Raw genomic sequence first — 27,250 nt, 5'->3', positions numbered from 1 at the left:
GAGGGGGGAGACAAAGGTTCTGCAGTGTAGGTTTAAATCATTTTAAAGGGGATGTATTATGCACATTTCCGGGTCTGTATTTATATTCTGGGGATGTATTTATGTATTTACATTCTACTGGAATATCTTTGCATGATTTACAGTTTTAAAAACTCATTTATCTTATAATGACCCTTTATGCAGCCCCTCAGTTCAGCCTCTGTCTAAAAAGCTTCAGGAAGCTGCGTCACAGCTGCTCAGAAGGCTGCGTCAACAAACGATAGTATTTCACGTCTTTTCCCCATCCTATACTCGAAAGGGAAACTTCTCAAATACATTCGTACATGTTTGAGCTTGAATGCTATCCGAAATATGCAAGTGGTGTAGGATTATCTACTCTATTTATTATTTCAACTCATTGGGACACCATTCAAAGGTCACAAACGGATAGCTCCTTAATAATACAAGGATACATTTATCAACTAAGTGATGTAAGCATACATAATAAAGGAAATAATAAAACAAACTTAATAACAAGATCTAAACGGTAATAAAATCCTAACTCATTGGCGATAGTGTACTTCAAGTTAAAGCAATAGGAGGGATGCTAGGGCTTTAGCTTATCTAAGAACTCAGATCTCAGAAGCTTTGTTATGGCTACTGTGTTGAACATTTGTTGCGGCAGAGATGTTGTCTCGCTTGAGTTTGTAGTTAGCTGCGGTTCTGCAGGCTTGGGCAGCAGTGCAGCACGGAGCAGGCCCAAGCTGTGAATGAGTCTTTGTGGATGACGGACAGACTGCTGTGAAAGGTCTTTGCTGTCAGCTTAGCTCCCAGGCAACATAAGGAAAACAGCCTCCAAGCAGAATGAACTGATAGCCGGTAGTTAGTTTGGCCGTCCTGCTAGGGCAGCAGACGGGCAGGAGGGTAGCTCAGGCATCGCCATCTTCTTTGGAGCGATGTGACCAGCAATTAATTACGTTCTTTTGTTGGCTTCTTGTGATTTCTAGTGATTCTCGGTTGCAGTCAGATAGAATGCTGGCTACTCTAACGTTACTCCTTAAGTTAGGCTAGAGAAAAACCTACAAAGATGAACAAACAGTAATCTTCAACGTTAAAGCTTAATGTTTAAAAGCTATAAAGACAAAAAGAAAACTGAAAAAGTTAAATTAAAATAAAATGCACGCATACTTTAGGTGAAGAAGAATAATAAAGAAAACATCAAACAAACTTAAGATAAACTTGAACAAAGTTTCTGAGCTCAGAGGTGAGGATCCAGACTGGGGAGATCTCCTGAGGCTCCTTTTTTTTATCAGTTTCTAGAGTTTGGGGCATGTTGAAAAGTGTTTCATGCCAAAGTTCTCAAAGAATTCAAACATGAATTCAACAGGACATTTCTGCAAACATGCCTCTAACATTATCAAAAATATAAATATATACATATAATATGTAGAAAATGCTCAAAGGTTAAAGCAACAGTTTAGGTGATTTTGAAACATATCATGTGAATGCCACTCATACTCTGTAGTGTTAAAAACCTTTGCCATCCCAGTCATTAGATGGCAGTGTTGTTGTGTGGTGGGAAATGAAATAAAACTAGATCTTATTAAGTCAGTCAATTAATATTACACAGATACCGAAGTTAGAATATTCTTAAGGGAAACTTACACTGAGCAACATTATCTGGTATAAATAATTTTTAGATACGTAATTCACATTAAATTCAGATTTGGCTAAAATAGCTTTACCAGTGAGAAGTCACTAAGGAATGCACTTCAGATTTACGACAGTCTCTGGAGATAAAGAAGGCCCAAAAAGGAAGTCTCTGTCCATTAATTGTTGGGGTTGTCTTGTCTTTTCTCCGGTCAAAGTGACCCAAAGGTCATTTAGTCCCCACTGGGGGAGTTAGAAAGGTCAGTTCATCTGAGTGAGACACTCACCTTCTTGTTGTCAGCACTCACCTCTTTCTTTGAAATTACAGAGAGGTTTTGATCGAGTTGTATTCAAAAACAAGCAGGCTGTTCTCCTACAGTGGACAACACGAATAACCCATGGAGCAACCTTAGCAACAACCTTAGCAACAAAAGCTACAGAACGGACAGAAGTTTGTGGGCATGAGCAAATTTGACATCATTATGAGGAGGAAATAGAGGTAACTTTTCAAACAAAGTGTTCAGGGGAGGCTGAAGCCCTGGATTTTGACTTTCAGGGACCATTCTATGTATGTTCACCTCAAGTTTTGGACCTTTGACCATGTTTAACATCTGACATCGTAAAAGTATAAAAATAACAAAATCACAAAAAGCATATGCCTCCTTTAAAGTCAAACTGAAATTTAAATTCTCCCTTTTTGGGTAAAGAAATATAAACTATAATGATAGTGCAGCTATTCTGTGTCTCTGGGTGTTTGACTGACATTTAAGAGACAGCGTTGTTAGGAGACTTGCCAACTTCAATGAATTTTAGTTTTACTTTGACTTAAAAGAGAATATCTGTATACTTCTGTAAAATCCCTAATTTCTTGTATCAATCATTAAGAGAATCCAATATGGATTTTTAGCATCTATGATTTATCTGGCTGGTGGTCCATCTGGTACAACAGCTTTCAGATCACAGTAGTTTTGTGACCTTGGAGTCACAAAGGGTGGAATGTAAGACAATGCAGTGAAACGAGCAGCAACACATTCTGTTTTGCCTTCTTCATTTCAATTCAGGCACCGAATATAAAAACCCTGAAATGTGTTCACCGTTTCACAAAACATGGAAGGTTTCTCTCTCCACTAGAGCAGGAGGCCAGCTTTACATCCAGGCTCTGGCAGATCGGGCAGTTGGCCAGCCAGTCGTCATTAGGAGAATTTACTTCTCACTGCCTGCCGCTGCCGAGCAGAGGACCAGATGTGATGCCCGTCTCCTGGGTTGCCAAACACAGCGTGACGCATCCTGCACCAGGGGAAACCATACTAGAGAGCAGCTCTATCACTGCCAGGAGGAAACATCACACAGCTCTCTCCAGCTTGACAGCTCTTAGCCAAAGAGCCAGCTGTTAAGAGAGGAAGTCTGAGTGCACAGAGAAGAAAAAGTCCTGTGGTTTTAGCCCGAGAGGGACTCTTCCGACATGTATAGCTCTCAACTGAAGAGTGAGACTGCAGAACTGAATGAGGAGACTCACTGGAACTCGGCTTTGTTACTATTTACTGTATCCATCTGTCTGTACATTCACCGTTCTTTAAGTGGCCTGGACATTTGTCAGAATTATTTCCTTCTGTTCCAGTTGAAGGAATGAAGCTAAAGAGATGTGATACTAAGAAAACAAGACTTACTTGGTAGCTTATGTTTCCCATAATGATAAAGACATAGCAACCTGTATTAGTGTACCAGTACCAAGTTCTTGTAAAAAAAGGCCTTTTTTGAACTTCAAGGGCTCCATAGGTCTTTGGTAAAATGCTTCAGGACCAAACAACCACTCAAAGAGCATTCAGCTGATGCAGATAATGGTAAGTGTTGGTTGGAAAAAGTTGAAGCTGAAGTTTATTTGTATGGCACAATATTAGGGGTGGATGAAAAAATTCACCTTAACATTGCAATTCTTATCTTCTATGATTCTGAATTGATTCACAATGTCAAAAATCTATTTTAAACATTAGTTAATAATGTTACATTGATGGAAAGAGAAAGGCCGAACCCAACTCACAAGGGCAACGCAGCACCCAGACAGTCGACACCTCTACACCACATACACACTAGAGTTATCTGGTAGTTAATTTAAAGAGGGCAAGCATTTGGGCACATCAGGCTGACCGACACACACCGCAGCACAACTTAAATCAACTTTGAGGTGAAGAAAATAACTTGGTGCTCAGTGTGTTTCACCACAAAAACCCTGCACCCATTCAGCGTCTTGGACAATGATGGCTTTCCCTGGAGCTATCAGTGCAGCAGGGAGGCTGCTCTCCACTGCTGTAAACATAACGTTAATAACAACACAGCAGAGCAATCAGCCTCCCCTTATCCAGAGTGAACACACCAACTTCTGTTTTTGCAAAAAACATTTAACCAGTGAGGTTGGTCAGTAAATTACACTTTCATTTCATTATTCTTGTACAGGCAGAATACTGTAAGATGCTTTCAAATTAATGCAGTTAAGTTTTTCAAATGAAATCAAGATTATTTACCCTTAAATGCCAGTTATGTTTCATATTGCATTTCAGTGGACTAAAGACACAAAGTGGTTTGGCACACAGTGAACTGGAGTAAGAGACTAAAAATAGTGACCCCTTTTCTATTCATTCAATTGAAAATCAGTTACTCAGTTATCAGTTTTATGGCAGAGCTGTTGTATTGGATTGCATTCGATTGCATAGGTGTTGCTAATACAGTGCTCAGTAAGTGTATGTTGTATGTAAAAAGAGTCACTAGCTGTCAGATAATGTATTTTAAACTGTACAAAAAACTACAATATATTCCCCTCAAATGTAGGAGGCAAATATGAACAACACTATCTGAATAGCTTGGTGGTAAGTAAGAAAATATGTTTTTTGTTTGATGTGATGTCAGTCACAGTTTCATTATTGATACTACCACCAAATAACACTAAAAGAAATGACATCTTATAATCCTACACACAGAGGCTTTAAGTACAGGACATGACTGATACTTTGTGATATTTTACCACCTTTGAGTTATTGATCCTCTTACTTTGTGTTGTCTGTATACCTGGAACACTTTATTTAAACATTCTATTAAGATCCAGGTGTTAATATATACAGTTATGAGTTTATTCTGTTGTATCTAATTAATGAACAGCCATGGGTTTATTACATGATAGTGGGAGTTCATGTTAATTATGCTGCTATGTTTAGCATGTTCTGAGATGAAATTGGAGAACTGGTGACAGGCATGCTTTATGATTTATTGTGGTGTTTATATATATCTTTGTTCTATCCCAAAACAATATAATTTTGTTGTGATCTTGATATAAAAACTGTCTTCATGTGGCCCACGGATCAAAACATTCAAGATTTTAATGAGGCAATCACCTATAATCAGACATAAGGCAATCTCAGCCAGAAGAAATTAGAAAAAACTAGAGGATAATCAAGGTCAATACCATTGACTGTCTATAAATATGGATGACGTGTCTCCACTTCCTGCCGCTATGCAAAAGTAAAGCCAAAATATCTCTTTTCTGGGAGAGTCTGAGCAGTAGAGTTATGTGGCGGAGGACAGCTCGCAGGACATACCCCCTCAGCCTGACAGAGGTTTGAGAGCGGCTGTCCCAGCTGTCAATCATAACGTCAAATAATGAATTAAAAACAAACTTATCAGAAAAATAAGAACACTTGGACAAACATCAGTGTGATAAGAACTACCTAAAATGACAGAAGCCATCTCTGGGAAAAATGTATTTAATGTGTATTTTAATTTTTTGGTTTGGCTCATGTTCCATCCGCTAACATGGAGGAGGCGGGACTTATGACCAATACTGCAGCCAGCCACTAGGGGTTGATCAAGATATTTGGGCTTCACTTTTGGGGAGCTGTCATGATGTCCTTATATATATATATATATATATATATATATATATATATACAGCCAATGGTCAATACTAAGACTTATGAATACAAAGTCCATCCACTCCTTTTATTTGTATTGGGAAAGTTTGCAAAGAAATGTTGTTATGTCTATTCGCTGATGGACAAGGTAAGCTAGTCAAATCTGTTGAGACAGGTGAGGTCACTTCTCATTGATATTTTCTCATAAAACCAGTCATCAACAGCATCAAGAGCTTCAGCCGGATCAAATGCAGTGAGGCTTCATTATGAAATGGCACGATTGCATGTAAACAACCTCTTATTCTGGGCAAGATGCCAGGAGGAATATAGTACTGCTACTGGGCAAAAACTGAGCCGCAGCAGAAGGGATATTTCACAGCAATGAAGTGAAGCAATGTAATGAAGACAAGAATGCATATTCTCTCACTGGCATCCAAGTGTGTTTTTTTAATTATACAGTATGTTCTAACACGTACAGGTTCAATAAATCATCAAACTTTGTAAATTACTGTAATGTTAAAGACACCCTCTGGACACGATATATAAAAATACTCTGCTTTGAATAATAATTTGTGTCTTATATGGTTTTTCCACAAGAAAAAGTTCAATCACCTCATTAAAATATTTAAAATAATATCTACTGCTTCGGCCTCTTTGAAAAAGCCAGAATCTATGAATATAGATTTTTTTCTTTGAAATGAAATATTTTTCATTTAAAAAGTTTAAAACTTCTGAACTCAAGATGTCTCCCACTTCACAGATAAGCATATATGCACTGGAGGCTTCAAGCTTCCACATTACACTTATGCAGCTAACGACTATTTTCATCATTGATTAATCTGTTGATTTTTTTTCTCGATGAATCAATTAGGGGTTTAAAATGTCAAAAAATGTTGATCACAGTTTGCCAAAACCCAAAATGCAATCTAAAATGTCTTGTTTTGTCTTGACCAACAGTCAACAACCCAAAGATATTCAGCTTACAATCACAGAGGAAGAAGAAACCAGGAAATATTCACATTTTAGAAGCTGAAGGAGGAGAATTCAGGCATTTTTTCTTAAAAATTAATTGATTATCAAAATAGTTGGCAATTAATTTTCTGTTGATAAGCTAATTGAATAATCAACTAATTGTTGCAGCTCTATTTTAATTATCAATTAATCTGCCAATTATTGCAATTAATCAATGAATCATATATCAATGAAATCTTACAAAATAATAAAAAAATGGCCCTCAAAATTTCTCAAAGCACACGGTAATGCTTTCACTCTGCTTGTTGTGTCTGACTAACAGTAAGATATTCAATTTACTTTCATATATGACAAAGAAAAAACACAAATTGTCATATTTCAACTGGAAACAGAGCAAGGCTGGCATTTTTGCTTGAAAAATGAGAATTAATCCATTATCTAACTAGTTACTGATTTTCTTTCATTCAAGTAATCGATTAATCCGTTAATCACTGCAGCTGTAGTAAGTTGCATAGAGAGCCAAAGTGAAACTGAAACTTATGGGTTAGTTAGAAAACACACTTCAAAATCTCTTTGACATGTGTAACGCATAACAAAAACTCCAGCCTTGGAACAGAGCTTTTCTTTGCTTAAAATGTTCACGTTAGTTTTTTGAAAAAGCCCATTTCCCATAAGCCCCAGACATCAAGGCTCAACAGAGGAGGAATGTCCATGAGTGAGTTGAGTGTCTGTGGTTAGTTCAGACATCTCTGTAATAACAGCAGGACAGAGAGGAGCCAACCCTATACAAGTCTTAACGCAGCAGAGTTCACAACTAGAAAGACAGAAGACAGAAAAATGACTTCAGAAGAAAGTGTTGGGGAGTTTTATGGATATGGACAAAACCAAATTATGATAACGGATGTACTCGTGCTTGTAGTTTTCTCATGGGGACTGTAGTTTTGTCTGTGCTCACAAAGTAATCGTTTAACTTTGTTAAAATCACGAATGTTTCAACTTCTGATAGCAAGTAGCTGTAGTGGAGCCGAGTTGTCTTAGAATATGGAAAGTAAACTCCAGAATAGCTTCATTTTTTCAGAAAGATCAGTGAAAGAAACACTGAATGAGAGATTGTATTGTGTTACAGAAGCAGGTGGAATAGAGGCTAGCCTGGATGTGACATCATGACTTCAGCTTTTCATACCGGACCATGATTGGCTCCGAACTAGTTGTGATGTCGCAAAATCATGCTCGTACAAAGATACCTGAAACTCAGCACAGAGAAACTTTCCACTTTCAGCAGATGAATGTGAAACTTTCTACTATCAAATTCTGCACATACATCATTCTGCACAGTGAAACAGTGTCAAACATCCAAGTGAAGCAACAATAAGCAAAAACATTTTGAGTGGAGGGGGAAATCAAGCTTGTTACCCTTGTGAATTCTACTTTCCTGGTTCAAGGTGCACTTCATGCCTACACACTGGATTTATTCCTCATACCTCATACATATTAGAGAGAGCTGTGCTGTGTCTTTAAAAAAAACATAATAACTGAATAATACATTATACTCACCAACTACCTTCAGAGTGATTCAGAGATCTGACCTGTAGCCCCGAGGGGTATGTGCCTCCACTGCACAGTCTTACCTGTGAGTGACATCTGATGAAATAACATCCAGATTATGAATGTCACATCAATATTAATCATATAAGAAAATGCTAGCCTGACACTATCATGCTGTAACTAAAACAACATGTCATAATTTGGTGTCTTGAGCTTGTACATACAAAGCTTGCCTCTGTTTACCCTCTGGGATTCTGCCTGCAGCTGCATGGGCTGCTGTTTGTCAAAAGAAAAAAATCAGGATGATTCAATTACTACATCTCACACACACACACACATACACACGTTTACGGGACTGACCTTTTAATGTGTGTCATTCAGATGATAAATGATAAATAACTGCCTATCACATAACACATTCTACTGAAATACAATCATCTTTCATTTTATTCTGCCATCTTGGCACCATGAGGCACTTTGTACCATGCTGCATGAATGCAGAAAAGTGTTACAAGGGGAGACACTTAAAGGGGACATATCATGCTTTTTGTGATTTCCTTTTATTTTTATTCTGTTATGATGTTGGATGTCTATGTTAAACGTGGTCAATGTTCCACAACTTGAGGTGAATGTTAGGGTTGGGTACCAAATTTGATACTTTTAACGGTACCAACTGAATTACATCAGTACTATCAAGTACCTATTCACGTTAGATCAATTGGTGCCAAATCTCGATACCTTAGTGGGTGGGTTGTGTTGTGAATTCAAATAAATATTGATAAGATTCCTTTTGAGCCTTTCCAAGAATCCTTCCTAGTTTACTGACACCGGTGCGCCTGAAATTTCTCTCCTGTGTTCCTGTTTGTATTTTCAGGTATCAGCCTTATTTTACTGTTTCCTGATCGCTTTCAGCCGTACCTGAGCCGTGTTAAGTTACTACTGATGAAAACATTTCCTACTGCTTCTGCTTCATGTTAAAAGCTTCCCTATGACAAACTAACAGAAGGCTTTTATTGTGAACTTAAGAACTTATAGGAAATTAAATGTATTTATCACTGAGCTAGCAGAGCTTCATTAGTGGTGCTATTAAAAACAAGTAATAAAAGTAATAAAAACAAGTCAACACAACAAGATCTGGAGATATTTGGAGCTATTTGTTCAGCAGATACTGCAACAAAACAGTATAAGCAGAAACAGCCACTGTGAGATGTTCAATGAAGACAACAGGTTCTTTTCAGCATTTTCAGCAAACAGTACATCTCCGACAGGTAGCCTGAACAACTTATTTTACTTTTTTTATTATTATTGTTTATTTTACCTTACAAAACAAATTGTTCTAAATAAATAAGTGTTAGTGTTGAAAGTAAGAAGTTTGGACTCATTTTTTACAACTTATATTACATTTTTGTTATTACAGACAAGGTAAAGTACGAAAAAAAGGTACCGTTTGGCACTGGTACCAAATTCCAGGTACAAGTGCCGATATCGGTTCAAATGTGAACAGTAACCAACCTTAGTGAGCATATGTAAAAATGCTCCCTGCATGTTGAAAGGGCTTCAGCCTGCTCTAAATGCTTCATTTGCAAAGTTACCTCTACCTTCCTCCTCAGGATGACATCAGATTGTTCACAAATGGCCACAAACGGCCGTCTGTTCCATAGACTTTGTCGTTAAGGTTGTTCCATGGGTTGTTCATGTTGTCCACTCACATATTTAGTATTGGATTCAGGCTTGAACATGTACGGATGTATTTGTTAAGTTGACATTTCGAGTAAAGAACAAGAAAAAGAAGTAGAATCCAACTACTATTGTTTGTTTACGTAGCCTCAAGAACCACCAAAAGTTAGCCAAAACACAGCTTCTGGAAGCTAACTAATCAGAACAGAGTGGGCTCATCGGGAGGGAGGCCTTAAAGACACAGGAGCTAAAATGGCCTGTTTCAGATGGAGGTTGACCTGAAGGGCTGCATGAAGGTATAAATTAAATAAGGAGTTTGAAAACTGTGAAAAGATATTCCAGCAGAGCCCCAGAATGAAAAAATAGACCTGGAAATATGATATGTTCCCTTTAATCATATTGTAATAATTATTAAACATGTGCAAACATTGACAAGAGGGAGAACAAAGGCTGCATAGGTGAAAGAATCTGAGAAATGATGTGAATATTCAGGCACATTAAGTCCGATTAGTGTTTATCTTGCTCTCTTCTTTGCGATGTTTTGTACAATGAGATTAAGTGAGAGAAGAGAATCACGTTATTTTTTTAGACCTTTCGGTTCAGATTCAGACTCTCACAGCTAATTCTTTTTTTTTCTTTTTTTGGTAGCAAATACTTGTAGAGTTGCCAAAATATGACTTGTAAGACAGTAATCCCAAAATGCTTCAGAAACCATTTTAAACAAATTCAAAGTAAACACACAACCACTGAGTGTGATAACAAAAAAAAAGAGAGACGAGAGAGAGAGAGAATCTATCGACACACTATTTTAACAGGATGACAGCGCAGCTCGATGCCACCTGGTGGTTGCTGATGCACAGAACAATCTGACGGGGCATTTGCAGGCTCTGGGGCAGAGTGGCAGAACAAAATAAGAGACAACTATACCACCAATTAGACCAACTGATTGATCGAGAAAATAGACAGCAGATAAATCAATAATGAAAATAATTGTTAGTTGCATCCCTTTCAACTCCATTTCAGCCATGTCCTTATACAGCCACATTTAGCAGACCAGGATGTTGAAACTAAATTAAGTCTGAGCTACATGCAGCATTTCAAACATATTCTGTATTTTCAACCCATTTTTACTTGTGGTCCATGGATGAAACTATGTTCAGTTATATTAGGAGCCCCTTTCCCATGTGAATAGTACTGTTGGTGTTTCTGATAATCAAGACCATATTTTATAAACTCTCTTTTTGCAAAGAGAATATTTCCGCTTTGCCCAGACTTTATGGCTCCCTCTTTTCATCATCTCCACTTTTCAGTTGAAGGCTCTCCTTTTCAGTTTACTGAAAAGAATAAATGTTGTGGAGGTTAATATCCTGAAAGCCTCCGACTCTTTTTTACTATCAGGCCTTTGTGAAAATAAAAAAGATGAAGGCCTTAGACCATAGCTTTCTAAGCACTATGAGAACATCAACCCACCATTCTCTTTTTAGCCAATGAGGACTCACACAATGCTACTCAATTTCCTGGTTAAACTGATCACAAGGCTTCACGCAAGACAATTTTTGTATTTTTATCCAAAATATCTCCTACTTTTTCTGTGAGGCTTGTTCATACAAGTGTTTGGATTGTCCCTTTTGGCTTAAATGCTGAAGTTCAAAGTTCATTCTCCACTCTCTCTACTAATAAAAATGATGTGATATGATGAAAAGCTCCAGAACAGCTATTAAAAGCTTGTGATAAGAATTTTTTCCCCCCTATTATGATAATGATTAACTGGTCTTAAAATCCGGGATGAGAGTTACTCAGAAAAAAAACAATGAGAGATTGTTTTACTAATTACTACCTGGTAAAAGTGATCACATTAAAAATTATTTTAGGTTTTGTTTGTAAATCCATACAAATCAGTCCCGAAATGTAAAGTACATGGATGGACACTGAAAAAGTGTCTCGTTGGCTTATTTAGTCAGTAGATTGCTTGTCAAGTTGACAGCAGTGGACAGTTCTGTCTGACCTGGACCTGAGTTTGTATCTCACTAATATTCTCATCTTTCTGTGAGGGTAATTCAAAATAATGAGAGTATCTCCACTGTTCAGAAACAGACGGTCTCTTCTGACAGTCTTCGCTTCATTACTTTATTCAAAAATCCTTCACTTGTCAGTCCTCCCAGCACTTGTCTGTTATCTCCTGCTTACAGCAGCCATTGCTAGGCAACAGTTGACACCACATTATAAATATTACTATATAAAGTAAACAATATTCAGCAGTCCATTAATAGGCTATTAAATCAAAACAATTTAATACCTTAAGTTCTCCACAAACTAAAAACAGGAGCAGCGTGTGATATCATGTGACAGGTATAAGAAACACTACATCGGTGAAATGACAAGAACCCTGGATGAGAGACTGAATGAACTCACCAGCTGTGTGTGAACACCAGATCACAACCAGTCACAGCATGGACTAGGGAGGGGTCAAAGCTCATTGTCACAATCGATGCCAGTGACCATTGGTGAACAGAGATGGCAGTTATGACCCCCTCCCTCCCAATACATCCTTTAATACAATCACCTGTCATCATGTGACCAATGTTCCACACTTTCAGAGTACTCCATCAATTTGGCATCACACTCCCAACATGATGTTACTCAGAATGGACAGTAAAGACAAAAAAAGAGGAAAAAAAAGACAAACTATGCATGTAGCAGAACCAGATACATTGTCTTCATACTGGGGCTACTGAGATGTGATGACCTCAGTTCTTTCTAACTCCACACCCCCAGTTTTTTTTTTTTCATTTTCAAACTTATAGTCTTCAGCGCCAACCATTGATGCAGCAAATGACATCACTAGAGGTAATTTATCAGACTCTGCATGGCTCCCTCTTAAGCTATGAAAGGCTTTATACAACTTTTTTCACATGCACTACTCCTCAACACCTGCAAACAGAATGATGTGTAAAATTGGTGGAGTTCCCCCTCAGAACATGTCATGAAAACTGCACTGGCAGATACTGACCTTATTAAGCTGATCAGGTATCAAGCAGACATCACCAACCCACATAAAATACAGTTTCTTTGTCAATATCATACTGGAATTTGGTATTGAGAGAGAAAAAGTCGAATCAGTGTATTGTACAATTTTTCTACCTTTTCCAAGATCAAGAATGAGTATTGATGTTCAATATTAAATTAAATTTTGAAAAATATCAGTGCATCCCCATGATCTAGTGCTCTAAGGTGCATACCATTTGATCGCAACATTCCTGGTCTTATTCGTTGCAACCCTTGTTGCACGTCGTCACTCTTGTTCTCACATGTTTATCTATCATTACTGTCAATTATCTTATAGTGGCAAAATGCCAAGTAAGACCCCCTCCAATGAAAATCAAGTTTTTAACCTTGTTAACATGCCATGTGGTGTTTTTCATTTGCTGCAAGATATATCAGGAGTGAATTAAGCAGTCAACACCATGGCTGAGCATTTCCACTTTGAAACTGCAGTGTATCAAGGACGGTCTCAAAAACTGATTCAATATTGGTTCTGGCTGAACTGGCCGAGTTACAAAATAATAAATGTCAGCTCCTACATAATAGGCTACATGGACAACCTGCTCCAGATCCTCTTCAATGAGGTGCTCAATGACCCCGGGCAATTCACCGCTGAGCTGGACCAGCTGACCATCCCAGAACCCCTGCGTGTCCAGTTCGAGAGGCCTGAGAAGGATGAGGCAGTTGCTGGCTTTGTGTCCTGCTTCAGTTGGCCAGAGGAGGTCTGAAGCCAACATACTGTCCCTGTGCATCAGGGAACTCCTGGCAGACCCAAACCACAACACAGGATGGAATCACTCACCTGTTACTGTGGTCCAAGTATCCCCATGAACAGCTCTCAAAGCTGTGGTAGGCCAGATACCTGCTGCGCCTAGAAATGGATGTTTTCACATACAGTTGTGTAAATAGTATGGAAAATAAGTGAATAGTTTTGGGGGAGGTTTTGCCCCAGATTTTTCGTTTTTATGCTTAGTGCTCCCCGGTGTATTCATAAAACATAATGTTTGGGTTTTACAGTGATGTCCTCAATTTTATAATACAAATAGCCCACAAAAACATTTGTTTATTGTGTTTTTAATACCTGTATTTTGGCCCTATTTACATTGTATGCATTTATTGTGAACATTTATAGTTTTAATAAATACATTTTTGTACACTGAACAATCTGCATTATAGATTTGTGTGTGACTTCCTTTTTTAAAAGCTTTGCCTAGTCCTTTGTCCTACGTATCTGGCACCCCTCTAGATGTGCATTTTTATTTTACTTACTGCATAGCCCCATGGAGGACCTAATAAATGTTGAGGGCATTTTGTAGGGCATGGGGATTCAGGCGCACCGGCTCCAGACCTGGGTGTAGAGTCTTGCAGGTAGGGCTCATATTCATAGATCTACACATACTAAATGAAGGCAAAGGTGTAGAATTATATCTAAGCCATTTTAACAAGGTAATTCAACTTTTCAGACATGATTTATTATTTCAAGGAGAGTATTTTCTATGTCTTAAAACATGACTAGGGGGGATCTTTAAAAAAATAATAGCTTTTGTTTGACTTGTGTGACCAAAACACTTCAAGGCACCATTTTCACTATTTTTTAAAACTATAATGTGTTGACATGATTAGGACTCTGTTAGTGGGAAAATCAAATTGATTTAAGCACAGTAATTTCTCATATAAAGGTCTGCCAATGAAGGGAAGGCTTTAAGACCTTAACTGTGATAAATCTACAGGAAGTGTTCATTTTCACCAGCACGGTCAAGATTGATGGAGAAAAAAGGCAAAGTGGAGAGATACATGTAGGAATTAATTAGAGAATGAAAACAGTATCGCTGTTACAGAGGAGAAACTGAAGAGTGGTGAGCATACACGACTGTGCGCCATAGAAATGTACATTATACTGAATTTATGAAAACAACAGGTTAACATGGAGGACAAGCAAAATGAGGAATAATAAAACCTGTCTCTAATATAAGGCTGTTCCAAATCTCTGCCACTGGGGTAAATAAAGACAACTATTTATTTAATTTACTGCAATCCATTTTAGTGATGTGTCAGACCAACACTGCTTTCAACCTATGTAGCTGTCAAGATATTCGTTCCTTCCTATCTTCCTTTATTTATGGATACATATTGTATTTCATTTGTTTCAGTCTGACTGGACAAGAGAAGAGAAATAAGACAGACAGTTCACACTTATCTTGTGTACACCAGAATAGTCTTGTCAAATGAGTGTGTCTAATATCACACATACAATATGGGAGGCATGTTTTGTCCTGAGTTTTCTTTTCCTGTCTATGACACACACATCGTGATGGCTTTAGATATTTTGCTCTCACTGACATGACATTGTCTTTTTTTTCACTCCTTAGGTGAATTGCTAGAACTGGCACATGTAGCGAGATCAGAGTGTTTGGTATTCAAATCCGTAGGGACGTTTGATTTATATTTTCATCTTCAGATGTTTCACTGATGTTTGACACTGTGACAAGTTTTTAATCTTCTTTGTCATACGTCCCCTGACCAAAGTAATAGTTCTTCCACTGGAAAGAGAATACGGCTACTATATGGTGCTCAATATAAATTTGTTTTTGTTACAGCTAGGGAAAGAAAACAACACATATGGCACGAGTATAAACAGTTATTCCCTCCTGGAGAATGCTATTCGCAGGTGAGTTGGAGGCAATTTAAATGCAATGGAGCAAGCAAGCTTATATTTCCCAAAATAATATAGAGCCAGCCAATACTTGCTGCATTTCTCAACAGACTGCCTACCTGCGACCCACCGCACTGCCCTCACTTGGGATTTTAGTTTTTCTTGGGAAATATTGAAGAGAGAAGAACCTTTCAGAAGGCTGCACGTTCATCATTTATTATTGCCAACATTTCTTTTATGCCTGCAGTGGACTTGAGGAAATAATCTGGTATCCAGCTCTAAAGGTCTTTGCAATTTTATACAGCTGTGCTGAAATAATGAGGACCAATTTGCATAGTTTTGTGGATGAAATGTAAAGAAAGGTGTGCATGCAGCGTGTGTTATACTGTAGGTAATTAGTGTGAGCCTTTACTGTGTATGCGTGAGTCCATGCATAGGACAAACAGAACTGAGGGTGTTTATTGTTTTGTTTCCCTTCATTTTCTCCAAGCTCATCAGCTTGAGCCTGCTTGAAAAGTCGCTAAATGTCGCTAGATGAAGTCAAGCGCTAATAAGCATATTTGTGATGTTATCATGCCATATTTGTATTCTGCCTAGTGTCAGATGGTGTCAGTCCTTTACATCTGATTGCTTCTCTTCTATTCTCTGTGCTCCCATATACTGTATTTTAATACAGCCGAATTCCCCAAAAAGCTGTTCTCATTTACATATTTTTCTGTTTCTGTTGGGGACAAGTATGAAATAGTGACTGAAATGCAGCCCATTAAGACTATATGTTAACCAGCAGTCACCTCCAAGCTATTTCCAAGCTGCTGCTCTGCACTGCTAAAATTCTGATTTTATAACTGCAACGTAATCCAACAAAATCACCATACACACAATTTAAAGACAACGGCTGCTCTGTGATTTCGGCTATATTTACATGTAAAACGATCACTCAGAGAGAAAGTTAGACTCAACAGAATATCCTTCTTGTTTTTTTCTCTCACACAGTGCACAGCCTCCTGATCTGAATTCAGAGAGTTCAGAAACGAGAATGAACTAAACCCTTGGGTGATAATGAGTGATAAGACAGAGATAACTGTCAAAATGATCAAATTAAATTGTTCAAATTACAACAAAGGAGGAGGAAACTATACAGATTAGTGATTGGTCCTTGGCAACATTGTTTGCACATGTGCTGTTCATTCACGTCAGTGTCAGTTGCTGTGTGAACTGAATGTGCCTCTCGCTTATGGGGCATTACTGGTGATTCTCTTCTATGGAAAGTAGCTAAGGTTTGTCCAAAAAGTCGCTAGATTTGTCGCTAGGTGCTTTATTGAAAAAAAAAAGTTCCTAAAAGAGTCTGAAAAGTCATTAAATCTAGCAACAGGCTCAGAACCGGCCTGTGGCATAGGCAGAATAGACGAATGCTAATGATGCAATCTATTCACAGGGGTGCTAATACTATTATTACTAATACTACAATTATTTCGAAATATTACAGAAAAGCCCACAACAACATAACTATATAGCATAGCCTATTAAATAGACCCTATTTACTGGGTTGACTGCAGCATCCAGAAACCAGGCATACATTTTTATTGACATTTTAGTCTTGTTAGCAAAACATTAGCCCTGCTTGTGATGGTCAATTAAAATGTTTTTCTTTTTCCATACCATTTTGAAATTAATAATTGTTGTAAGCCTTTGCATTTTCATTATTGATAGGTCTTATTTGTATAGCAAACAGCGTACATCATGTGGGAGAAGTGCTCATTGAATACATGTCTTATGCGTGAGTTTTAGGTGTAGGGGAGACCGGGGGCGATTGGAGCTATTTTTGATTTTGATATCATTACTGAAAAACCTCTTGAACTATTTGGATGTAATTTTTACGTAGATAATTTGTATCTGTGTTCTACTTGTTAAAAGTCATCAAATGCTTTTACAAGGAATGTTAGAGTCGTAATATTGATTGAAACATCAGGAGTCAAATGTTACATCTGCCCCCACATGCAGGGGCGATTGTAACAGCATATGGAGGCCGGCCATTTTAACAACACACATAATAGCTTCATACAGATGCGAAGGACCACAATAAACTCCCAAGACTATAGATATAGTTAAAACAATTTAATATCTATTGAACAATTCATTCCAGTTTAACTAAAACAGTATAAATAATCATAATTATATGAATATAAAAACAATTTCTAATGAATAAGCAACAGAAACAGCATCACACAGACAAAAAAACAGGGTTTCCCTTCATCAGTTTGTCCTTTGGCAGGCAGAGAGGGATCATCACAGACCATGTGCATAATGAGTTTCATGGCTCTGTCTCGTTCTGACTGGTGCAATTTGGGATGTTACAGTTGCCCCCAGTCTACTCTTGCTGTTTGTGTTTAGAATATTATGGGCTATAATGGGGCTTAGTTACTATTATTGCCTGGGTTTCACCATCAGCAGCTTTTTTATTAATTTATGTAACACCCGGTGGTCACATATACTCCTCCTCTCTCTTCGGATGCACTTTTGAAATATTTTAATCCCACCCCTGCAAATCCTGGACCACCTGCAGACACCTTCCAGCGATGCAGCATCAAGCGCTGCCATCCCCTCCACCTCAGACAAGCCCAGAGATGCAGCATCACGTTCTTTAATACTGTTTTTATTTTGTGGGGTTTGTTTTTGTTTCTAAAATAAAGAAAATCTCAAAGACATAAAGCAATGCAGTTTCTGTGTGAGTGTATGAACACCGGTGTTGCAATTGGCCACCAGCGAAAATCTTGCCTGGGGCATGAAGTTGGTCAGGGCCGGGGGGAGGGTGAAGATATTCATGTGAGCGGGAGGTGCACTACCACTTCCCCTCACCCCACCTCCCATCCCTCCAGTTTTAGAGTCTGTTTCTTTATCTCATTGTTTTGGTTTTTCAGCCTACAATTTTACAGTTCATTTCATTCTCACCGCTTTCATCTGTCTTGTTTTCAGCCACATGCAGGCAGCTGTATACAGCAAAAAGCTCTGATAAACCCACTGTGCACTACCTGTCCAAAAGCAAACAGCAGTTTGCAACAGGAGTTAGCAACTAGCTGGTAAACATGATGGAGCATTAAGCAGTTAAAGAGTCAGATGTTTCTCTCAGGAGTTGATGGAGTCCAAAACAGAGCTAAAAGGAGACTGAATATCCAGCCTGATTTCTTCAAGCTGTGTACAAATAACACGACTTTGGATGGAATATTGTCTCTTTTTATTTATTTATTGAGGCCATGTACAATGTTAAACATAAATGTTACCATTTGATGTACTGTAGCAGAGTTAGCTTATACCTAATTTTCATCTGCAGTCCCTTCAGCAGGTCACAATTAACACATATAACAGTATGATAACAAACAGTACAAAGCTACACACAATAGCACATTACATGCACCCACAATGTCAACTAGAAATGACTGATGTATGCTTGTCAGATTAAAAGCAAGATTATTATCAGGTTCATGTTATTGAAGTTGAGAGCAAAATAAACTACATCAGATTTTCTTTGCTTTATTTTTTAACTGACATGTTCACTTGATAAACATCACCTGTCAAAATCTGCCCGTCTTATATTTCATATGCTGTGCTGTCTAGATGAATTTGTTGCAATCCTCCAGGGGGCTTGTGTAACGCAGAAAGCATTTGCTATGATGGGTTGCCATTATTTGTATGCACATTGTGGCATCTGTATTTTTATTTTATTACTTTGACCTTGGCTATTATGGAAATATGAAACATAAATTGGTGCAGTAGTTACCTACATTACTATGCCCAGCATGAGCATTTTACTAGAAATGGGTCTGATTAAAAACTCTTAGGCCCAAACACTGAGTTACATTTATACATATCAAACACTCTGTACAACGTATAGCATTCTTGGAATCACACATTTTAATTGTTACACTCAGACTCAGCCAATCAGTAGAAAAACATTGCTTAATTTTGTTCTTAACAAGTGCAGGGATATTGACACCATGTACTGTACAAAACAAAGTGAAGTAGTTCATTATGTTCTTCAACAACAGAGCAGACACAAAATATTAAATGCTCTTCTCCTGGTATCACAATGGGGGCTGTTTCCTTTGTTGCCTCTGAATCACTTCCTGGCTTGGCATGTCTGTGGGGAACCACCAAGACTTGTTGCTCTGTTCATCCTATTCATTTGCATTTTTCCGCTGCAGAACTGCATTTAATTATCACACAGAGAGCCCATTTACAGAGATAATGAGAGGGAGACCAAAAGCAAGCAAAACTCCCCATTATACAGTTAATCACTATATACAAGAAAGGCAAATCCTGCATTACACCCATTCGTTTTTCCTCCATATGTTCTTCTTTAAGAGAGATAAAAATTCAACAGTCGCATATCACCCTTATACTTCAGCACTAGAAGCCTTAATTGGTCACTGTAGGGCAGAGACATGGATTAATGAGGGCATATAAAGAGATCTGTCCGAATTAAACTTATATTTCAAGCTCCATTTCTTGAAACATCTAACTTGAAGGAATAAAAACATCCTAGAAGTGCATCTACAGCTGCAGATTTCATTCCACTAAAGGTGCTTGCACAATCTTCAACTATCCATGACAGCAACATGGCAGAAATTACAGTCTATAAGCCGGAACAAATTGTTTAGCTGGATGCTGGGTGGGTTTTGGAGTGATCTAATAAATACCTCCAACATGACAGTATTGCTGTTGGCCTGAACATGTCCTCAGCTCTGTCTTCACTTTAGGTACGTGGCACAGGCAATTGGCTGTGTGTTGTAAAACTCCTTCTTCAAGCATATTTTCTGCATCATTCACAGCAGATAGCCAAAATACAGCGAGTATAAAACACAATATGTGACTTTTTATAATGGCTACATCATTCTGTGATTGTGCTACCGCTGTTGCCTTACAGAAGCCTTATTGTGTTTTTTCAGCGCTGTTTTATTGGTGTGCGACAGCAAATAGAAAAGGTTTGAATTCATATTTGCTTGTGTGTTTTCATTTCAATTATTGTGCTCAAGGTTGAAGTCTGAAAGAGAAACATGAATAAAGGCAGGGATAAAGAAGGTAAAGAAAACAAGTTTTGTAACTCCATTTATGTAAACTTAAACTTTCTAACTTATTGAGATTAGATTATAGATTTACCTGTATCCCATGTTATTATTTGGTAGGAGTTTGGGCCTAACATACGTTTTGTGTAACAAACTATTATTCAAGGTTTTGTGAGTATTTTACATTTTAGCTGCTATTCTTATGTTCACTGGATTATTGATCTATTTGTCATTCTTGTGTTCTTTCCAGTGCAGTATTTCAAAGCTTTGTACATTTTTGAGGTTATTCTTGTACATTTGTGCCATATTCTATTTATTCTGTATACTGCGGTGAAAATTAACCCCTTTTAATTGTATTAAGTGCATTTTGATGTGGACATCTATTTTTGAGGCTTTCTTTTAATGGCTCAGGCTTGTTGACACCGTGGTTAATCATCTTTACACTGCTTTAAGTGTGTCATTGGTAGGCTTTGAAAATGTTGATCTACCCCTGCCCAGTTGTTTTTTTTGAGATTTTTTCCCTAATTATTATTATTATTTGGTGTTATTTTGGTGTTGATGCCTTTATTGGACAGTGACAATAGAGAGATGACAGGAATTTAGAGGGGAAAGAGATGGTGAATGCCCAAATATATTGCAGTCATGGTTGGCTCCTTGTTTGTTATATAAAATGTGTTGCACAGATTGCTTGGCCAAAATACAGTTATTCAATAAGTTTACCATATGTGTAGAAACATCACTTTTCCACAAGTTGAAATCGTGGTCCAACCGCAATAACACACTAGAGGTCCCTTTCAATAACTTAGAATAACGTTTTCATACAAGTTTGGACCATTGAGGTGTGAGGAAGGTTAGGGGTAGGATTAAGTTTGGTTTTGTTTTTATTCCTTGTGGCATTTAACAGGAGCACTTAATCCTTTTAAGAGCAACATAAGCCACCTTCTTCCAGTCTGACAAGAGAATGGTAGGCAACTACTGGTCACCAAAGAAGTTGCTTGTTTAATTTTTCTTTTCGCCATGAGCCTAGTGGAACATTCATAAGAGATCCTGAAGAATTTCCTTGGAATGGACAACACACCATCATCGTTCATATAATCTTAGTTGAGTGAGGCTGCTGAAGTGTAGACACCAACTCAATCAATACCACAGTGCTGCAAAACTCCTGCCAGCTTGTAGTGACTTAAAAAACTTGTCTTAGCAGTTTCCTCTTTTTTTTTGGCATTTATCTCGACTTGTTCACTTCATTGAACTAATATGAAGTGTATAACCATTGGTTGAAATGGCCCCACTCAGCCTTGAATGTAAAGCAGGGCTTTGCCAACTCAGTCTCTTGACACCTTACAGTGTACTGAGGCATGGAATTCTGCTGCTACGTTGGCTCTTTCTATTTCCTCAGCCAATTTCATTCACTGTGTCAGGGAATTTGCATTCAAATAATGCATATCTATACTAGTCACATAGTATAACAGACATGCATTGTATGACTACATTTGTCTGAGACTTAAACCTCTGGACTGATAAAGAAGCAGCAAATGAGAAAAAAGGAACAATATAATGAATGCCATACCAAATTGCATTGCATATTTTTAGAATCCTGCTACAGACTGCAGCTTTTGGAAGTATTGTAGTGTGTGTGTTATTGTGCTAAATTATATATAGGACATTTTAACTCCCTGTAAAATTATATGTGGCTTAAGAAGAGAGTTCCTAATTCTCCTTCTTTTGTTATTATGGGAGTAAATATGTTTTAATATTGAATTTGTATACTTTCATATACAGGAGAATGTGTTTCATTTCAAAGTTTAGTGAGAGTCTTTATGACTGAATATGTTTCAATTACACTTAGCTTTACTTTCTCTTTTTGTTAATGTTTTTCCAAATTAGAGAGATTTTTTTTTTAATTTTATGTTTATGCATACATAAAGTTCAATAGGGCTTCCATGCAGCTTGCAATGCTTGTATGTACTCTTGATCGCATATTAGCGTTTTTGACATTGTGGCTTTGCTCTTGCAGAGGCAGAGAGAGAATTTCTGCATGAGATACCTTGTGAATGCTTTTTCACTCTTAACATAATTCCAGGAAAGTTACGCTGATGCCATTGTTGGTGCCTTCAATAAAGTGCAGAATAACAGTCCCTGGACGTGTGGTCCTTGACCACTGTGCAACACAGCACAGAGTTAGATCCACAATAGAAGCATAATTAAAACTGGCTTGTAGATTTGGAAATCACATACCATCACATTAATTACTTTTTAATCTCCTCAGCTTGTGATTCTGTAGCTTAAGACCCAAAGAAAGAGCATCATTTCCTACTTCAGTATTCGTGGAAATCAAATGTGACACCACAAACCTCCTCACTTGCAAAAAAAATAACATGTGTTGAAATGTTTTGTTTTTTAAAAAAAGAAAATAAATGTGTGTAAGCTGCACTAAATGACACTGCTCTGAAAATGGCACATCATTTTTGCAAAAGCATAAAAAGAGACATTTCGGTTATCCTCTTTGTTCTTTTATTGTTTTGTAAGACGTGCCAGCCATACAAAGTAATGCTGAGTCACGCACTGAGCCATCTAGAAAATGCCTAATTACTCATGCATAGTAAATACAAAAATGTTGTTTTGTCTTCGAGAGCCATTTCACACCATGAAAAATTAACACAGGACCATAAAACAGGAAGGTCAGTGTACATCCTTTCAGACACTTTTCCATTTGTTCTTGGCACTTAAAACCATGCTTTAGAAGGATAAATAATACCAACAATTTCAGGTATTATTTCCCTTTGTGTTTAGCCTTTGAAAACACTGGAAATGATTCTGTCGACTATTACAATGAATGTGTATCACACCTTCCTCGCAATTCACTCCGCTCATCTATAAAGGAAAGGGAAACTGAATCATTTACTCAGTTGGACATCAATACCTCCTCTTCATACAGTACCTATTCATATGTGAGAATGGCTAGTAAGAATGCCAGAGAGATGAATAAGGCATGAGAGAACTATGCATGATTTAAGAATACAAAATGAGTTACAAAAAGGTTGCAACCATGACAGATCTACTGGCTTCCAGCTGCTGGGTCCCTTTTTTAAAGTTCTGTCAAGGAACAAAGGTGGCCTGGTAATCAAGTATGTATCACCATAGAAAATAGTACACCCTCTAGCCTGACAAGAACAGTTGCAGTCGTATTAATGAGTTGGGAGAATATTACATTGCATTTACTGAATGGTATTTGCAAAATTAATTGAATTTGAGGTTTATGAATTAAAGAGGAGCCTTGTAAATTATAATCCTGAATTCACTTGACTACTCGGGCATGAAATCTATTTTCATCTTTTTCTTTAACTCTAATTTCTGAGTGCGGCGCCTGATCATGTCTCAGTGCATTACCGCAACTGGATGTGACTGCAGATAAAATGGAGTGGAGCGGAAGCCAAAAGACAGCTGATTCATTCATTAACAGATAACTGCACAAATTCATTCTAACACAAACTGATACACTGCACTGTATGCAGATGTGGAGGTATGCACAAACAAAGCCCTCCATTCCACAGAGATTCTGTATTAATTAGACAATGACTTACCGTTATTCTTATGAAAATAACAAGCCTGAGCTTGCAATGCTCAAAAGGTAAGTGCTTGGTGCTTTTCCTTTGCTGAGACATCACCATGAGACCTTCCTAAACTTGACTGGATGCATGCACTACTTGATGTCACTAGTCTTTGTATCCAATTTTCAAACTGGAAATCCATGCTGGATTAATTGGAAACTGTAAAAAAAAAAAATCTAAATTATACACCAAACTGATTTCCAGAAAGGCCATGGAATTACAGATTTTTTTTTTTATTTCACATCTGCATTGATTAAAACTGAAGTAGTGAACAGGAACTTTGAGGCTTAGTCATTAATAATTTCAAGCTTTTCCTGCAGTAAAGTAATTGGAGACAGTGTTCACTGGAAAAAAAAAAACAAAAGCATTGCTCATCTATTCAAACATTAATACTAGTGTCTCCTAAAATATTCACTTTTATACTACTTGATAGTTGTGCCAAAAATGTTTTGGAGGAAATGTACAGTAACAGCTGACTGGTTTATGTTCACTGGTGACATTTTGGAATGAGGTCTGGGTAGATGGTGGGCGTGCAAAGCACAGGACTCTGACACTGGAGACTGGGGACTGTATCCTGCATCCTGCCTCCTGAGTGTGGTTAGGTTTAGGCTACTGAAAATATCACAACAGTAAACATCTCCAACTGTCATAACCACTTAAGTAATCTATGTCACTATCCATTCAATATTCATTCAGCATTCCTCACACTCTTACACTCCTTTACACTACTTGTATCCTTGTTTACAATCTACAGAAACTCTTTTACTTGTATGTAGACATTGTATGTTGTTTTCCATTTCTTGTTTCTACATGTATATATCTATTTTTTTCCACCTACTCGCTTGTACATAATAGTGATGTGTTTATGTTTCATTATCTTTGTTTGGCTTTGTTGTCCTTGTTATGTCCATGTGTATCTTCCTGAACATTGTTGTGTGTAACTACATTGAGAGCCAATGTAGTTAATTATCCAAGGCAATCTCTAACCTTAACCAAGTGCTTTGAGTTGCCTAAACATAACCATAAAAACACTTTAGTTGCCATGAGTGGATATTATAGTGACAACAAATGAAAAATGTGACATTCTGAAAATTTTGTAACTGTTGATAAAAAACGTAATCCAGCCAGAATTACATTTCTTCCAATTTCTTATATCATTCCTCACAAACACAATATTACTTAAGATCAAGAAAGTTTCAGTTAATCATAGTCTTGTTGAACCTCCAGAAAAAACAAAGTACTGTAGGCGTACCTAACAGTCTGTGCTGTCAAGGTTTAATTGCATAAAGTGTTGGTCCTAATCAACTGTAGCACTATTACAGTTCCACGAGCAAGACACAGTCAGAACAATGGGTCTCATGCAACTTCTTGGCTGAATAAATGACAATTTAAACCAGAAGACAATTTACCTTTGTTATTTTGCTTGAAACTTAAGTGCTAAAAAGCTGTGTGATTGATTTTCAGTGTCATGTTGTTTTAGTTGTGAAGGACTACCAACTGTGATATATTGTAATTGGCACCAACAGCACCTTTTCCTCACAAAAGTTTGGTTTGAGAGGAAAGTACATTTCTGTTTTCACCAAGCTGCATTCAAATCAGCTTTTCCTAAATGATAGCTCTACTCTTTCATTATCAATTAAAGCCCATATTGAGAGGAGTTTAATCTGCTTCAATTAATATAAAATCCTCATTTGGGCACCACCTCCTTGAAGGGAAATCTTTAATGTCTAGAGGAAACATTAAACCTTGAATTCAATTCTCTATTTGATCAATTAATCAGTCTCATAAACCCATAAGTTATTTTAAACAGTGACCTCTGTCTGCTGTGCTCAAGGGAAACCACAAAGACTTCTTAAGATAAATTAAGACATTTATTAATAGCTAAACATCTTAATGATGCATGATAAAGCATAAGATAATAAGGCAAAAGAATAATAAAGCCTTTAAATGATAATAGAAATAAAACAATCATTTAGAAATAGTTGCTGGAAGTGTGTGACTTGAGGCTAATGTATAGCAACGGGGAATGCTAAGGAAAACTAACTCGACTTCTCTAAAGAAATTATCTTCTTAATTTTACAATATTCAACATCAACCCTCAATCACAAAGCCATGTTATCCCTTACTGTTGAAGAGTTTCATTGTAGTTGATGTCATCTCAGCAGGTCCAGGGATGCGTTGGGTTAAGCTGGAGTTAGTTGTAGTTGTGCAGCAAGGTTTACTTGGTGCAGCCCAGCTTGGGCCGTGCTGTGGATGAGTCTTGTTTCAGAACAAGCCTTGAAAAGTCTTTGTTGTCGGCTGAGCTCCCAGGCGATGCCATGAAAAAAGTCTGTTGCCGAGCTGGTGAGCCTGACAGTGAGTTATTTCAGTCCGTGTGTCTGTCTAGTTTTGGCAGACAAGCAGAGGTCCGGCTGGGCGTCACTGTCTTCTTCAGAGTGAGCCAGTTTTGGATTCATGCTTTCAGTGGCTTCTTGTAATCTTACTTTAATGCCAAATAAAGTTCAATCTGACTACACTCACTGTTTTTTCAGGCTCAGGTAAGACTTCATGTGGGTCGGGTCTAACTTCAAAAGTAAAATAGCAACATTAAAGCAACAATTATGTGACTAGATTAAACTTTCAGAAACATAATTTGAAATATAAATTCAACATGACTATTATTTCATAGTAAAAGAAGACATTCAACCTGAAATTCTTCAAACATTGTATCCGTAACATTCCAATTACTTCAGTAACTTTATTCATTCAATATGACTTCTTGTCGAATTTCTCTATCCAAATATAATTGGACAAACACTTATTACATGCACACGTATTAAATGCAAGTAGAAATCATGCACATTTTAGTGTCAGCAGATTCAGATATACCAGTCAACATGGGGCAATGTTGTCACATGTTGATAAATTTAATAAAATCAAATTTTAATATCTCATCAATAGATTACTGCACAGTTATCAAAGTCATATCATTCTTATTTTAATTTTATAATAAACAGCATGGTATGATTTACATAATGATTAGAATTTAATTCACATGAAATTCAGATTTGGCTAAAATACAAGAGGAGCAGTAAGGTATTACTCAGGAATGCGAGCTAGAGTTCATGACAGTGGTCTGTGGAGATAAGGAAACCAAAAAAGAAGGTTTCTGTCCATGTTTGGGTG

General features: G+C 37.4%; 1 long non-coding RNA gene across 1 annotated transcript; it reads right to left on the bottom strand.

The window, feature by feature from the left end:
* Positions 1–22,991: 22,991 nt before the first annotated feature.
* On the bottom strand, positions 22,992–26,510 carry LOC122991025. The gene is made up of 3 exons (XR_006405512.1): positions 26,212–26,510; positions 24,059–24,244; positions 22,992–23,348 (listed from the first exon to the last, which is right to left on the bottom strand). It is a non-coding gene; the product is annotated as an uncharacterized LOC122991025 (long non-coding RNA).
* Positions 26,511–27,250: the final 740 nt, after the last annotated feature.

Source organism: Thunnus albacares, chromosome 10 (assembly GCF_914725855.1).
Source record: "Thunnus albacares chromosome 10, fThuAlb1.1, whole genome shotgun sequence".
In the NCBI taxonomy this organism is placed as follows: Eukaryota; Metazoa; Chordata; class Actinopteri; order Scombriformes; family Scombridae; genus Thunnus; species Thunnus albacares.
The sequence above is the reverse complement of the archived record's forward strand: the minus strand, read 5'-3'. Positions and strand labels throughout refer to the sequence as shown.